The sequence below is a fragment of the Phoca vitulina genome, unplaced genomic scaffold (assembly GCF_004348235.1).
Source record: "Phoca vitulina isolate PV1807 unplaced genomic scaffold, GSC_HSeal_1.0 scaffold16, whole genome shotgun sequence".
NCBI lineage: Eukaryota > Metazoa > Chordata > Mammalia > Carnivora > Phocidae > Phoca > Phoca vitulina.
In genome coordinates, this window is record NW_022589719.1 from 30248454 (window position 1) to 30262406 (window position 13953).

Sequence of the window (13953 nt, forward strand, 5' to 3'; positions counted from 1 at the left end):
AGCATGGGAGAGAGAATCTCATTTTGCAGAGCCAGGGGCCAGCTTCTCTGCCACATTGCTATCCAGAGTTTAGGCTGCCTGGAGCCACAGGCTCAGGTGCTGACCTCTCCCCTCTCCTTTCTGTGTCTTGTGGCTAGTGCTAACATTGTCAAGTTGACGCCCTGGTTAGAGAGGTTGATCCTCATCAGGTCCCTAGACTCTCTGCTGCCTGAGCCCCTCTGCCCTGGAGTTCCTAATTTGCCTCCCAGTTCTGACTTTTAGTAGGCAAGAAATGGTTGTAGGAAGTTCTGTTTGGATAGTTTGACTTCTGGTTGGGCCTGTAGGCATCTGAGAACTGAGTGCTTGCTTTATCCAAAGACCCCCTCGGAACCTCCCTTTTTGTGTAAACCCTACACCTCAGACATTTCTTGGTGGGCCAGAAAGGCTTTGCTTGGGTATGAATTAAGTTTGGGGCTCTTCATGGGGTACTATGTTGCCCGTCCCTCAAGTCTATCCTGCCCCCCCCAAAAAAACCCTAATATTAACCTTTCATACAAAGAACGTTGGAAGAATTGAGCAGTGCCTCAAGGTCACTGGATCATAAGTGTATTTGGCATAGTTAGCTGGTTTGGCGTTTGGTGAGAGATCTCTGCTTTATATTTGAGCGAAAGATTTCTTGGCAGGAGGCCTCTGGGCCGTGTTGCCAGTGCTTGCCCTGTGTACAGGGTTTGCCCCCTTCCCTCCCCTGACAGGTTGTTTTAATCCTCTTGCCTATAAACAAGTGCAGCAGAAACGTGTCAGGCCAGCTCACATGACCTTGGTTATCTCTTCATGGGGTAACCAGCATCAGCTTTAGATACCACGGTCACTTGACGTGGCAGAGTTGTCAGGGTAAAGAGGTGGAGACGCCAGGAGGAAGCCTGGGTCTGCCAAGGAAGGTACCGTGGTCCCCCCTTACCCACTTTCGCTTTCTGCAGCTTCAGTTACCCATGGGCACCCGCAGGCCAGAAGCAGATGGTCCTCTTTCTGACATACTGTCAGAAGGTCAGGAGTAGCCTAACACTACGTCACTCACGTGCTGACAAGAAGGGGGGAGTACAGTACGGGAAGATATTTTGAGAGAGCACATTAACATAACTTTTATTACAGTGTACTATTAAAATTGTTCCATTTTATTATTAGTTTTGTTGTCAGTCTCTTACTGCGCCTAATTTGTAAATTAAACTTTATCATTGGTATGTATCTATAGGAAAATACATAGTATATAGTTGACCCTTCAACAACGTACGGGTTCAAGGTGCCAACCCCCACACAGTTGAAAATCCACGTATAACTTTTGACTCCCCCAAATTTAACTACCTGTAGCCTACTGTTCACCTTGCCAATCGTTTGAACAGTTGATTAACCCATGTTTTGTATGTTATATGCGTTACATACTATATTCTTAAAATAAGCTGGAGAAAAGAATTGTTGCTAAGAAAGTCACAAGGAAGAGAAAATACATTTACTGTACTGTTCTGTGTGGAAACAAATCTGTGTATAAGTGGACTCGCACGGTTCAAACCCGTGTTGCTCGAGGGTCAGCTGTATTTAGGGTTTGGTACCGTCTGTGGTTTCAGGCATCCACGGGGGCGGGGGGGGGGCGGGTTGCTGGAGAATATCCCCCATGGATAAGCAGGGACTGCTGTAAGTCGGGGTGTATGTGACTCCTTAGTGGGGACCAGGTAGGGAAAGTCAGCTCCCATGGGACAGGGGTGAGGAGAAGGCAGTTTCATTCCTTCTTGCTTTTACTCTTCCTGAATTCCTACTTCTGGTGTCTCATTTCTCTTTCTCCTGTATCTCAAATCCTGGCTGCGGGGCCCAGGACATGCAGCTGTTTCGGGAAACTGCCCCTGAGACAGATGCATGCTAGTTCATGGATACAAAACCCAACACCGAAAATCCCGTCTTCCCAAACAGTGATCTTGTTGTGTTGTGTGAAGGACAGCTGGTGCTGGGAGCCTGGCTGCCGTGGAAGGCTGCTGAGTCTCTGAGCCAGAGCCGCCCCGGAGCTGGGAGTGCAGCTAAGTTTCCACCACCACCCTCCCCCCTTCCCCTCACGCAGGCTTCCCTGTCTCACAACTGAAGAGGCAGCCCTCTTCAGGACACGCCAGGGACTCTAGCCACACTGTGTGTGAGTTGTGTATGTCTGTTTCCTAAGTGCTAGTCACATGTCCCATTGCGACTGCTGATTTGTAAGCTCCCAGGTCCATATGTCTAGAAAGTATCAGCAATATTGCTGACATTGTATATCACGGGAGCTGTGCAGTGTACTCTGGATTTTCCTAGGGTGGGATGTGTAGGTTTAATGTGCTTTTTATCGGAGCAGAGTAGAGTGGCCTTTTATGGAAGGGATAAAACAGTTGAGCCGCTGGAGCCTTTGCTGGCTCTGCCAGAAACCCAAGTCCAAGTCCAGGCCTTGCCAACAGATGAGCAGAACTTGCTCTTCATCTCGAGAGCTCTCCCGGGCCGGTTCGAAAAGATCCATCTCTTTTTGGAGATAGAGAACATTTGTGGAGCATGTGTGGTGAGCATTAGGTAAAGAAGTTAAAGCCAAAAATCTTATCTTTTTCTGGTAACCTACAGAATAAGCTGGGAAAGCATATGGAATTAGAGTAATAATAGCCAGCATGTCATGAGCATTTAGTATGTTCCAGGCATTGTTCTAAGTATTTTGGGCGGGGTTTGATACTTGGTAAATTCTGACTTGATACCTTTGGTTTTCTCTCAGTAGGAACCCTTCTTTGCCTGTGGGGTCTTTGTGGTGGTTGCTTGGACTAGATAGAACAGCAGAATGGATAGCAGTGGCCTCCTGCTACCCAGCTAGATTCCTCTGATCAGAGGTATCCTGGGTGGGTTTTTTTCTCTCAGTCTTCAGATCTTTATTTAAGCCACCATGCCTATTGGTAATCAGAGCTGCCCTTTGGGATGTGTTGGGGAGGATCTGTTTGCCCCTGTAGGCACCCTTTCTTCCCTGCCCTCTCTAGGTGAATTCGGAGGTGATGAGCTAGAGACTTGGCTGCTTGTCTCTGTCAAAGTAACCAGCATTCTCTTGTCTGCAATCTGTGTAATAGTACATTTAACCATGCCCAGCAATGGCCCCCTTCTTCCCCAGCACCGCCTGTTAATTGGTGGTTCTAGTTCTGGAGGGCTTCCACCAGCACTGAGCTAATCCGTACCAAAGACCTCTGTCCCCGGGCGCCTGGGTGGTTCAGTTGGTTGAGCAACTGCCTTCAGCTCAGGTCATGATCCTGGAGTCCCGGGATCGAGTCCCGCATCAGGCTCCCTGCTCAGCAGGGAGTCTGCTTCTCCCTCTGACCCTCCCCCCTCTCATGTGCTCTCTCTCTCCTCTCATCCTCTCTCTCAAATAAATAAATAAAATCTTTAAAAAAAAAAAAAAAGAGACCGCTGTCCCCAGGTTCATGTCAGAGGTCAGAAAGCTCAGACTCTCAGGGGCACCTGGGTGGCTAAGTTGGTTGAGCGTCCAACTTTTGGTTTCGGCTCACGTTGAGATTTTAGGGTCCTGAGATCAAGCCCCGACTTGGGCTCTGCGCTCAGTGTGGAGCCTGCTTGAGATTCTCTTTCCCTGTGCCCCTCCTGCTCGTGCTGTCTCTCTCTCAAATAAAGAAAGAAATCTTTAAAAAAAAAAAAAAGCTCAGACTCTTCCTAGGACTTTCTCTGAAAAGATTAACTATGAAAAAGTGCTTGTTAAGGGGCGCCTGGGTGGCTCAGTCGTTAAGCGCCTGCCTTCGGCTCAGGTCATGGTCCCGGCGTCCTGGGATCGAGCCCCGCGTCGGGCTCCCTGCTCGGCGGCGAGCCTGCTTCTCCCTCTTCCACTCCCTCTGCTTGTGTTCCCTCTCTTGCTGTGTCTCTCTCTGTCAAATAAATAAATAAAATCTTTAAAAAAAAAATTGTTTAAAAAAAAAAAAGTGCTTGTTAAGAAGGCACTTGTAATGGATAATGTCTTCTCATTTACCATCCTCTCTGCTCCCTAGGTCAGCTGCTCGAACAACTAGGGCGTCCTGAGTAGAGCTGCCATTACCACCAGAAAATGAGCAGTGTTTGGCTTTAGGGGACACCGAGGCCTACAAGCAGAAGCTGACATATACATAGTCTCACTGAGAAGCTTTCCAGTCTTCTCCACCTAACTTCTGACGAATGAGTCCTCTTCCACATGTCTGACCAGCTAGCCAAGGCACCTGCCCAGACTGTGGCCACTTAATAACAGGGTCCTGCAGTCTCCGTCCTCGGCCCAGGGTTGAGGCCCAGTGGGCCCAGTGAGGTAGATGGGAAGCACTACCCATCCCCGGCTTCAGGTGCCAAGCAGGGAGACCATTCTAAGGAGCATTTGCCCCTGGTAAGTCAGGGAACTGTCCCAGGCTCCCTTTTCTCTCTCTCGCTGGAAGAGAGAGAGCTAGAGCGGTCTTCCAGAATTAGCCCTTCTTTCCTGCAAGGCGGTACCCATTCAGAATTCCTTTGAAACTCCAGCCTCATTTCTCACCTCTGCCTGGGTTCATTTCTCCTCAGACCCTGCCTCCTGCCCGACCACCCGAAATGCTTTGAAGCCCCCTCCCCCAGCTCCAGTCCTCTTGTTTCAGGCCCTCACCCAGGGTTTGAAGGTTACAGAGCCTCAGTTACTGCTGCCCGTGCTGCTTAGGGAGCAAAGACATGTCCCAAGGCAGAACTCTTGAGTTAGTTTTTCCGTTCTGGGCTGTGATTTAAATCTTAAGTGTGGTTAACATACTAGTTCAGATACAATGGTGGGCCGTCGTGAGCGGGTCTAAGACACAGCCACCATTTGTCCTTCTCCGAGTGGAACTTCTGGTAAGTTGGGGATTTCTTGACCAATGTGCCGCGGCACATTTGCGTGTGCTTTGTGGAAGTGTTCTCATTAGTTTGTAGTCAGTAGCATCTCTTACAAAAAGTAAGTTGTCCTTCTGGGTACCAAATGACAAAGACAAAAAGAAACACACAGAGGTACCACTTCCCACCCGGAAAGGTTGTCTGAGAGCTACACTCACTCCTGCGATCCCTCGAAGGGATGGGTGAGACCAGATTCTCAATTTTAGCTGATTGGACTCACTGTCAGGAGGCCGTGGAAACAGCCCCTCCCTCCCCCGCCAGTGCCACCACTCAGGTGCGCTCACCCGCTCGGAAGAAGATGACACCTCCGCCTGTGAGCAGGAGCAGCCCCACGGGCGGTTTGCTCAGGCAGAGAGTGGCCAGTTGGATTTGTAATGGTCACATAAGTGGGGCAGCCACATTGCAGCCCGGCCAGGTGGGGACCGTTCTGAGGTGAGAGGACAGTGATGACCTTAGGCGGTTTCCCTCACTCATTCCCCTGCTTGAGCTCTGGCCACAGTGACTCCTGGGGCAGCAAGCGCTGTCCCAGTGTGTTTCTGATATTTCCTCCTCCTCCTCCAATACCCGCTTTGAGGCTGGAGGACTAGGGAGGCAGTCTTTTTTTCCACTTCCAGAGGAGGATGCAGTGGAAGGAGGCACATGTCTTATTCAGCACCTTCCAGTGTGGAGCTGGAACTGGAGAGGACCCAGAAGGCCTGTTTCCCAGCCTGGAGCTGGATCTGCTCCTCGGCATGAAGACGTTCTAAGGAAACCACGTTGGAAAGGGCAAATACAAAGGGCTAAATCTGCACTCAGGTAGAAAGGCTGTTGCATAAATGCTGAGAGAGGCTTTTTGTGGGGTTTTTTTGTTGTTGTTGTTTTTAAAGATCTCGTGCTTCTTTTTTACTTTGTGTTGGCAAAAACCCCAGGAGAAGATGGGAGATTCTGGGAGGAGATGATTATGCTGGGTGAGTCAACTGAGCTCCCCAGCTGCTGTTTTTAGTTCCTTTGCTTTTCTGTAACAGGAGGCAGCTTGGGGAGGGGTGGGGGGCAGGGTGGGAATGCCAGTTTGTGCAGCAGGACAGGAGGCAGGTGTGTATGGGTGAATTTTGTTGGTGTTCTAGGGGTGACAGGGTCTTACAGTCATTACATCGGTTCAAGGAGGAAATATGAAAGCCGAGCTCTCAGTGTGGCAAAGCATAAATGTCTCCTACAAGTCACTGTCACTTCCCCAAATCAGTAGCTCTTAGAATGGCCCGAGCTGCCTTGCGTTGTCACAGCAAGACACAGTGGTTTCGATAGCAAAGCAGTTGTGAGATTGAATGTGGAGAGGCAGAGAGCGGTCTCAAGTGGGAGGGCCCAGTGGTTGTTGGGCATCAGGAAGTTCAGAGAAGAGGATCCCCCACCCCGTGATGAAAGGAGGGGGCTTGGGCTTGTTTGAGGGGGTCAGGGACGGGAGTGTGGGGGCATAGGCCCTCCCATCCCTGGCTGTGCCTGTGTTCTGAGTCTGTCTCCAGTCCACCTTGGTGACTTACCTTTGCCTCCAGCATTGTGTTGGGAGAGAGCACCAAGGGCCTCTTCACCACCTGAGGAAGTTTGTGGAGCTGACGCTCCATAGGAGCCCTCTATCCTTGGGCGAGGGGATCTTGTGGCTTCCTGCCCGCTTGGATGTTGCCTGCAGAGGGCACAGATGCGGGTTATTGGTGTGGGGCCCAGAGACTGTCATGAAGATGCCCCTGCACGTTTTCTTACTTATTCCTTCGTACACATTTATTCGTTCAGTACTGATTGCAGACTCCTGCTCTGCGCTAGAGGATTGTTGTGGGCCATGAATCACAGACCCAGGTCCCTCCCTAAAGCACTGTCTAGGGGGAAGGCCAGACAGGGAACCAACAACTGTCTTGAAAGAGGAGAAAAGGGTCTTGTGGCAAGAGGTTTTGATCTTCCTTCTGCCCTTGTCTCTCCTCCCAGGAGGGTGCCTGTGAGGATCAAAAACTTGTACCATTTTTATTCCTCAAGTGTTTTACCATGGGCCAGCTGGGTGCAGGTACTAAATGTTGGGCACTGAGGGCATACGAGGGTGAGCAAGACACCGTCTCTGACCTCTCAGGGCTTGAGGAGGCTAAGGCGTGGCGACGCAGAGTTGGAAGACATGAACGAGTACAGACAGGGTGCTGTGAGATCCAGAGAAGGGAGAGATCACTCTCTGCTAAGAAGGTGTCTGGGTAATGCCTCGAACAAAAGGATTTGGGATAAACTAGGGATAAGAGTGTTTACTGACCTGGATCCCTTAAAAGAAGATGTTACATGATAGCTGGAGCCTTGCTTTTAGTGCGTGTGCATCTGTGTGACTCTTCATACCACACTTCTGAGCTGTTCCCCACCCAGCAGCCAGAGTGGCGCAGCTGGGGTCCCACTGCAGATCTGTGACTCCAGCCCTTTGCTCCTGCACGGTATACAGCCAGCCAATGTGCTGAATAAAAACATACACTACAAAGGAAGGAAGAGGGAGGCCCAGGCACCTCAGCTGTACTGGTTAGGCTCCCATCAGCTCCCCACAGTCCTCTGTAAAGTGAGCCAGACCTTTCTGCTGCAGGCTGCCTTCTGCCTCCCCCAGAGCCCTGGGCTGCTGGCAGGCTGACTCTCTCCTGTGATATGGAGGAACTTGTTGGTCTCCATGGTTACAGTAACCCACTGGTACGGGCGGCGCCGAATAGAGTGCGAGGCTGGCAGTGTGAGCTTCCCCCAGCCCTTGGCACCATGTGGTACTGGTATGTCGGCTGTTTCTTGGACCTCTTCTGGGAGGAAGGAGTTAAGGGGCCCATGAGGAGAGGAAAAGCAGGCACACCTTCCTCCTCCTCTGGGCTACTTAGAAGCCAGAGGCGTGGCTGCCTTCTTATTCCCCCGCTCCTCTTGGCAAGAGCGGTTTTAAGTTAGGAAAGAGGGTCCTTTTTGCCTGACAGCCCAGCCATGCTAGAAATTTGACTTTTCCCTGTTCCAGAAGCAATACCAGCTTTACTCCACTGGTGCTTGTCGTCAAGTTCTTAGAGATGATAGCTCTTCTCTGGGCTCAGAGGACCCCTTGAGATGGGAAGCAGGTTCCTATCCGAAAGAGAAGGGAGATCGTAGGAAACACTGTCAAGACCTTACTGCGCCCTGGGCAATGCGGTCCACGCTGGCGTGCGTTTTTCGTTTTGTCTTCGTGCCGATCTTGTGAAGTTGGTGCAGGTGGTCTCCACGTGTCCCAGATGAGGAAACTGAGATCTAGAGAAGTCAAGGAATCCTAGTCGTGCTCAGTGAACTAGTAAGGAGCAAAGGCAAGGCTCCCACCCCAGGCCCATTAGCCTCCGGAGCTCTGTCATGCTATCCTGCCTCCCTTACTAAGTAAGCAGAGATACTGTGGTGAGTCTAATATAATATACAGTTCCCTCCTCTAAGTTTCTAGAAGGCAGGAACCAGATCTTTCTGAACTTTGCAACTAGCCCTGGCTCCAGAGGTAGGCACTCAGCAAAGGTTTGCTGAATTAGCAACAGTAATTGGGGATTGAGATAGAGACCAGACCCCAGTGAGCAGATTCTCAGGGATGAAGTTCGGTACTGGAACCTGGTAAAGCTCTGGTTGCTCAGTAGAATCTACCCTGTTTGAGGGAGAGCCCAGCATTTCAAGTGGCTTCGAAGGCAGGAGATGAGGGGTGAGCATTGTACTGTGGCGTCCATGCATGCAGCGGAGTGAGCTGGAGGTGCGGGATCCGTTCTGGTCACACTCCAGGTCAGTTCTTGCCTGCTGGTCCTCCCAGGCATGTGCTGGCTCCTGCCATGGCTGCTTTGAGGCCTGCAGGCTGCTCCCCTCCTGGCCCAGGCTGCAGTGCTGGTCCCCCTGCCTTGGGGTAAGGCTTGCAGCTCAAAAAGCTAGCATGAAGTGACCCACCTGCTTTGGACTTCAGGCTTCAGTTGCCGGCTCTGCAGGTCTCCTCTGTCAGGGGGCACCTGCCCCAGCCAGAAAGAGGGAGCAGCCCTCTGACGCTCTGACACAGCCCCACCTCCCTTCTGCACCAGGGTATTACGGGAAGGTGAGGGTCCCCCGGGGGGAGCCATCACAGTTAATTTTGGGGGTTACATTTCCACTGGTCAGTTCTTCCCCCAGCCTTATGAGATCTCTCCTACCCACAATGCTCCTTGGGTTTCTTGACTCTTGGCAGTTGAGAGTGACAGTTGCTCAGGATTAAAGGATGCAAAGAGGGTTCCTGGATGCAGTGAAGGAGGAAGGGTTAAAGAACTAGCCATTCGCCACGGCCACGTGACTTGTCAGCTCAGTCATACCCATTTCTCCCCAGCCTCTCTGTCTGAGGTCAGTGCTCGGTACTTCCTCAGTTTACAAAACCCCTTACTGCTTCCCACAAACAGGATTGAGGAAACAATCTTTCTGTCACATTGCAGAACCCTAGGGACTGGAAAAATGAAGCCGTTTGATCCTGTTCTGGCCTCTGAGTGAAGGGGCAGGTGGTTGCAGGCAAGCCTGAGCCCAGGGTCCAGAGTAAACCCGAAGCTCTTGCCCTGAGATCAGGGCCAACTTTGGAGAGGGGTGACTGTGGGACCCCCTGGGTACGTCCTCACAGCAGCCCTACACACCGGCCTGAGCCAGACACTGGCATTCCTGTTGGCCTAGGCATCTTCCCCACCCCCCACCTCCCGCCCTGCTTCCTTATCTTCTTTTGGGGCAAGCCAGCAAAGGGGACCGTGAGGAACAGCAGAGTGCTGACCTGGGCATGAAAGCCCTGGGCCCCAGTCCCAGCTCTGTGCTGGGAGGCTGTGGGATCTTGGGCCAGTCTCGTAACCTCTGTGCTTTAATTTCTCATCTGTAACGTGAGGATGCTACCTATAGGTGTGGAGAACGTAGGGAATATGTGGCAGCAGAAGACAGCGTCAGGAATGTCGAGTGTGTTGATCAGGGCTCCTGTGTAAGGCGAACACTGAGTGGCGTGGTCTCCCTGGTATCTGCTCAGGTGCTGGGAGGGCACAGAGGAGGCTTTGCCCTTCCCTAGAGGGGTTTATGGCCTACCAGCATGAGATCTTTCAAGAGTTGCTTAATGGGAAAGAGCCTAGCCTAGAGATATGGAATGAATTCGAAGTAGATCTGGGAGCCAGAAGAAAGGCGTGACCGGAACGCAGAACTCAGACAAGGGAGAGCTCCATCGCCCTGAGTTAGCAGATGCCCAGACAGGAGAGCTTTGCAGGAGGAAGGTGTGAAGACCAACGTCCCTGCTGTCCCTGGCCCTCGAAGTTCGTAAAGCAGTGTTGTTGGGGTGGGAGGGGGGGTGATGGAGACTCGTCGGAGGTTGGGCAGGAACCTAGGGATGGACTCCCAGAATCAGGGCTGGAAGGGACTTAGAGGGACATTTGGTTGGTTCCCCATCTTTGGGGCAAGTTTTAGAATTAAATGTCTTACTCAATCAGTGACAAAGGTTTTTAATCTGGAACCCATCGACCTCTAAAGGGGCTTCACAGGGTCCCTGAACTCCCTGAAATTACATCCAAAATATTTTGTGTATAAGTGGAATATGCATTTTTCTGAGTTAAACACTGCATTTTGTGAAGCAGGAGGTCCATCTGCCACTGTTAGATTGCTGGTTTCTGCTTAACCCCCTTCTTGTTCTCCCATGGGTGGCTTGCTGGTCTTTGGCAAGGCTGTTCCTCCAGGTCAGCCGGCCTGATTCACACATATTCCTCCCCGCCAGTTGGAGCCCCTCCCCAGGTCCCACCTGCTGCGGGAGAAGGTGAGATAAGGACTTGATGACAGCCCTGGCTGGAGCAGAGCCTCTTCACCCTCTCCCAGCTGTTACCCAGCAGAGCACCTTGGGGAGGGTGGGGCAGCCCATTTCCGGGGAGGGGGAGGGGGAGGGAGAAGGAAGTTGATCTAAACCCGCCTCTCTCTCTCTCTGTCTCCCTTCCTTCCCGTTGCCTGCCTGCCCCTTTCTTCCCACCTTGCTCCCGGTGTCGGTGGTGTCGGTGTCGTGTCCTGGGACTGCATGCGTTTTCTGGCCACCAGACCCCGGCCTGCGGGAAGCTGTGGGGCTTTTTGTCCCTGTTGCTCTCCTTGCCAAGCCCGGTCTCTCTCTGCTAGTGGTGGTTTCGGTTGCGACACAGTCCAGGTTCCCAGGCAGGAGCCGCTCAGGCCTGGCTGCCTCACTGTTTTTCACTGAGGAGGTGGTGGAAGGTGTCGCCTGCTCCGGCTGAGTAAGGGTGGCTGGCAGAGCCGGCAGCCCCCGCCCTGGGCCTGGCTCTCCCCGGCCTCTGTACTTTGCCCTCGCTGCCTGACAGGTTCTGCTGTGGGCTCTGCTGAATGGAAGTTGCTGGTAGTCCTTGTCCCTTTCTCCAGCCGGGTATGTTTTCCCCTTTTCTGCTGTGGGATTGCCCCCTTCCTCTCTCCTCCCTCCTACCCCAAACACAGGATCTTTAAAGAATTGCTAAATGGAGCCAGGCGCTAGCACAGGTAGTAAAATTCATGGAAAGAGGCACTGGCTGGGAAAGGAAGAGGGGGCAAATACCGGAAGGAGAGTCTCCATAGGTTGAGTCAGCAGTCGCACCCAGAGTGAGAGGAGGGGGCAGGTGACAGGTGGAGGCCCGGAGGGGGGAGGTGCTCAGGTGTTCCAGCGAGGGGAGACTGGGATCTGGGGCGGGTGCACTGGGCCGGCGCCCAAGGGACCCTTTTCTTCCCATGGTGCCCAGGCTTACTTTGCCTCTGGCCGGGGAGTACCTGCCTATCACCCCTCCCAGCCCTGGGGAAGTCTCAGGACACTTGAGGCCAGGCCTGAATGCAGAGCCCCGCAGCACGGGCTTTTCTAGGGGAGAACTGTTGGTAGGTGCCCCCAGCGTTAGGGAAGGGGCCCTGCCTACCTGAGTCAGCGCTGGGCCTCAGGGGTGGAGGCTGTCTTCCGGGCGAACCTGGCAACACGCCTAAGGCTGAGTTTGGAGATCCCAGGTTGAAGGGCCTGCTAGATAGAAGCCTCTCTCTTTTCTCCCCGGGTCCTATATTCCACCTCTCTGTTGAGCCTCCAGAGCTGTGCACGTCCCGCTTCTGAGTCAGGCCTGCTAAGTCACCTTGTGGTCTGCCATCAGTTCCCAATATGGCCTCGCAGGGTGACCCCCTGTTCTTCTGAAGGCTACCTGAGACTCGTGCTGGCAGCTTGCAGCAGACTTCCTCAGATTTGTAGGGTCTGACTATGGTGTGCTGTGGGCCAGGGCTTTGGGAATGTCTGGTGTTCCTATCTTCCTGTGAGCAGGGCGGACAGAGGTAGAGGGAAGAGTGTGGCTTTAGCCAGAGCCTGTTTCGTTGGCCCAGAAGGGCAGCCAGTCCTCAGCCCCCAGCCTGGTGGTGAGATCTGGATCCAGGTTGAGTGGGCCTAGTCAGAACCACAGAAGAGATGGTCTCCGCACCCTTACCTCCACTTCAGCCTTCAGGGCAGCCACCTCCTGTGGGGCCATGGTCCAAGAAACATTCTCTGCTGGAGACTTTTTCCTTTCTTCACTCCCTTTCTCTGCTTGCTTCCCTGGGCTCTCCTCACCTTGGCCCACATGCCTGCTATGGGAAATGTCTCAGAGGAGAGGTGAAAAGGAGGGAGAGGAGGGCTACGGTCTTTGGTCTTTGAGTCCTGACAGTTGGGTGATTTCAGTCCTGAAAGGGGAGCCGGAGGATCAAGGATCACAGGCCAGTGTTCCCTGCTTCTCTGGGTCCTGGACAAGCCGAACCTTCTCTCTTTCTGTTCTGGATGCCTGGCTTGGGACCAGCCCTTCACAGCTGCCCTGTCTGGTCGCCTCCTCTGGAGGCTAGAAGTGCTGGTGCAGGATAGCAATGTGGGCCAGAGGGGAGGGCATCCACAGCTCAGCCTGGACCCCTCGCCAGTGGGGAGGGCCTTGGCCCCCACTGGGCGACTGCTGGCTTAGGAGGGCTCCACTCAGGTGGGAGTCTTGTTGACAAAGGGACCTTTGACTTTGCAGACAGTAGTATTTGGGAACTAAAAATAATAGTGGTTGCTCTTCATTTAGCACTGGATAAAGCATTTTACATGTGTTCTCTCACCTAACGTGAAGTAGGCAATATTTTATCACCCCTTTACAGATGAGGAAACTAATTAATAAGTGGGGGAGCCAGGACTCGAACCTGGTTCTGCTAGACAGAGCTCCCTGGCACCCACTAGACCATCTCCTGACACAGGTGCGTGGGGTCACGCTGCACTGGTCCTCTCTTGGATGGTTTCCTTCCCCCTTTGTAATAATCTCATCTCCCTCTTAAGGATGGTGTTGATAATAATAGAGTTAGCATGTGTTGAGTCATTGACAGATTTAGGTTTTGGACACTAGCAGTTTGTCTCTGGCATTTGCACTCTTAACCACACCTCTGTACCCCTGTAAGGAGGGAGGTGGATGGCAGAGCCGCTCTTGTGGTTATTGATGTGCTTGAGGTCCGCTGATCCTGGCGGGCGATGCTGTCCTGCTGGGCCACACAGACCCGCCCTGAGGGCCAGAAGCACCAAGAGGGAGGCACAGAGCAGAGGTCGGGAAGGACAGTAGGATTCCCAGATTTGGCTTCAGAGGGGCAGAGGGCCCAAATCTTCAAGTCAACTCTAAATTCCTATTAACAATTTTGAGGGCTTGGAGACTGCCAAGCTCTTGCTGCCTTTGGTTCGTATCCTCAGAAAAGAGGGGAGTGACAAGAAACTTAGGGGGTGAATTGGAGGTTGCCAAGGACACTTTGCCACCCATCTTCCTCTCGTGAGAGCTGGGGCAGAGGGAAGATTTTCCCTGTTCATGGCCCCTGAGGCAGACCAGGTAGAGTGGTAGGCAGTCTAGCAGCACTTGCTGGGAGGATGGGGCTGAGAAGAGGTAGGCCATGGAGGCCCGGCCTTCAGGACCCTGATGGAGGGGGCTCAGGGTACCCTTTGGTAGACTGAGCCCAAGGCAGGTACCCGCAGGGCCTAGGAATGCCCTTCTCTCCAAAGGGTGTGAATCCTAGGGTTGCTTTGGAAGGGTAAAAAGCAGGTGTTTGAAAATCTACTGGTCTAGCAAACACTGAGGACCAACCAGAGGTAAGTGAGCA

At 52.7% G+C, this 13953-nt stretch overlaps 1 protein-coding gene across 5 annotated transcripts in view; it reads left to right on the forward strand.

The window, feature by feature from the left end:
• MARK2 (microtubule affinity regulating kinase 2) overlaps window positions 1–13953 on the forward strand; it is a 55808-nt gene that overhangs the window by 24352 nt on the left and 17503 nt on the right. The window contains exon 1 of one of the 5 annotated variants that reach the window (XM_032414338.1): window positions 3938–5676. The exons of the other annotated variants lie outside the window; for them this stretch is intronic. The gene's annotated coding sequence lies outside the window, so the exon portion shown is untranslated. Of the gene's footprint in view, window positions 1–3937; window positions 5677–13953 lie in introns of those variants that run through there. 5 annotated transcript variants of the gene reach the window in all.